Source organism: Otolemur garnettii, unplaced genomic scaffold, assembly GCF_000181295.1.
Source record: "Otolemur garnettii isolate 467f Iridium unplaced genomic scaffold, OtoGar3 scaffold02640, whole genome shotgun sequence".
Classification (NCBI taxonomy): domain Eukaryota; kingdom Metazoa; phylum Chordata; class Mammalia; order Primates; family Galagidae; genus Otolemur; species Otolemur garnettii.
In genome coordinates this window covers 1-2,307 of record NW_003855035.1, presented here as the reverse complement: position 1 = coordinate 2,307, position 2,307 = coordinate 1, and the positions used below count along the sequence as shown (strand labels likewise).

The window sequence follows — 2,307 nt, the reverse complement described above, 5'->3', positions numbered from 1 at the left end:
AATAAAGAAAAAGTGAGGGGGTGTGGGCACAGTATATGGGCTGAAACCCAAAGGGTACAGATTGGAGAGGACCAGAGTGGGAGTTGGGGCCCCTGCAGTGGTATGGGTAGAGATGAGGGTGACCAGACTAGCCCCCGACATTTGTGGATGGTCCAATCCCCTCTGTCTTGTGGTCTCAGCCCAGGGCAGGAGAGTCGTTTCTTTGACCTGGAAGGGTCTTCAGTGTACATCCTTCCCCTGCTTTCCCCACAGTCATTCCAGCTCCAATAGGGATGCTCTGCAGGCGACCTTGTTGGCAGCTTCTGGTTAAACACTGACATTTGCACACTCCCTGCATCCTTCGCATTTTTCTAGGGCATCATGTTGTCTACTCTTTCTAACAACCCCATGAGGTCAGTGGGATAGGAACCGATGAGGAAACCGAGACTCACAGAGGCTAAACAGCTTTCCCAGGAGTCACCCAACCAGTCACCCAGTTCCTGGAGAGCCAGGAACAGACCCCACATTCTCTCAATACAAATTCCTTTCTCTTATCCCCTTTACACCAAGACCTGGTTTCCCTCTTACAAAATTGGTTCATCCAAATCCCACTTAGGGGACTGTCTTCTAGCCCTTCTGTGCTGCTGTTCTGGTCAAGGGTAATCAGCAAGGATTTAGTTAAAACTCATTTTCTGAAAAGACAAGTATAGTCTAGTAAGAGGGAGGGAGGAAGAGGAAGGGGGAGGAGGAAGGACAATTGGCAGGAGGAGGGAGGGCTTGAACTTTACCTTAGAATTGAAAGCAATGTAACCTAAACATTTGTGCCCTCATTTTAATCTGCAATTAAAACAAAACAACTTCATATTCTGGAAGATCAAGAAGAAAGAAACAGTGAATTTGAAGAGGGATACAACCTGGAGAATCTGTTTGTATCTATAGCTCAGCTTACAAGGATTTAATGCACACTTTCTATAGACCCTGCCTTCTCAGATGCCATTGAGTCCTACATTCTTCACTCATTCACTCATTCACTCCACTAACACTGTGTGTAAGGCCCCACACTGGGAATCAGAGATAGAGAAGTGAACAAAACAGATGGGATCTCTGACATGGTGGAACTTTTAGGAACTTTCAAGCTAGTGGGTAAGAAAGATGATAAATACAAGTCCTGGATAATTATAAGCTAAGATGTGTGTCTGGAGGAAAAGGACAGGGTGCTGTCGAATGACTGAGGGGACCTAGTATAGCCTGGATTAAAAATCTGGGCACAGCCTTTCTGAAAATGTGGCACTTAATCTGGGGTGAGCAGAAGTTAGTCTGGGGATGACTGAAGGGAAGAGCATTTGGCTGGCAGGAACAGCATGTGGTGTGAGGAGGACCCAAGGCAGTAAAGAGCAGTGGAGACACGGTGGCTGTAAAGTTTTGATTGACCTAGCAACACTTCCCACCAGGGATCTTCGCTGAGCTCTTCTGGGCTCACTGTCCCTGAGAGGGTCGGTGGGAACTGGTGTCTTTGACGAGGATGTACAGACACACATTCTGAGAGTCTTTGGTTGACGCTGTAAGTACAAACAGCTGTCACCTGTTAGATGTTTAGATATACCACGCACTGTCCCAGGAGCTATTACCTAGTAACTAACAGAAACCTAGCAGGTAGGTACTGCAAATGGCTTTTAGATCTGGGGACACTGAGGTACAGAACAATTAAGTAATTTTCCCCAGGTTATCCAACTAATGAGTGGCATAGTCAACATGAACACAGACAGCCTGGCTCCAAGTCTGGGCTCTTAACCGCAATGCTAGGTAACTTCGATATGCAAAGAAATCAGTGTTGACTTAAAGCGTCTGATATCTGGGTTCTTCTGCAGCTCCCTACTAGAGGGGTGTGGTCTCGGATTAGTGGGTATCAGCCATGACCACTTGCATCTTCCTCCTCTCTCCACAGATGCCCCCTGCTCCAACATGCTGGGGATGCTCTCAGGCCTCATCTCAGACACCCAGATCTCCGCCTCCTCCACCCGCGAGTACCTGTGGAGCCCCAGCACTGCCCGCCTGGTCAGCAGCCGCTCTGGCTGGTTCCCCCGCATCCCTCAGGCCCAGCCAGGCGAGGAGTGGCTTCAGGTAGACCTAGGAACACCCAAGAACGTGAAGGGTGTCATCATCCAGGGAGCTCGCGGAGGAGACAGCATCACCGCAGTAGAAGCCAGGGCATTTGTGCGCAAATTCAAAGTCTCCTACAGCCTAAATGGCAAGGACTGGGAATACATCCTGGACCCCAGGACGCAGCAGCCAAAGGTAGGCTGTTCCTGGAGGTCTCTGTAACCTCAC

The 2,307-nt window shown here is 49.1% G+C and overlaps 1 pseudogene across 1 annotated transcript; it reads left to right on the top strand.

Moving 5' to 3' along the window:
* Nucleotides 1-1,925: 1,925 nt before the first annotated feature.
* LOC100945451 lies at nucleotides 1,926-2,301 on the top strand (annotated as a pseudogene). The gene has a single exon (XR_001161890.1). The product of XR_001161890.1 is annotated as a neuropilin-2 pseudogene (transcript).
* Nucleotides 2,302-2,307: the final 6 nt, after the last annotated feature.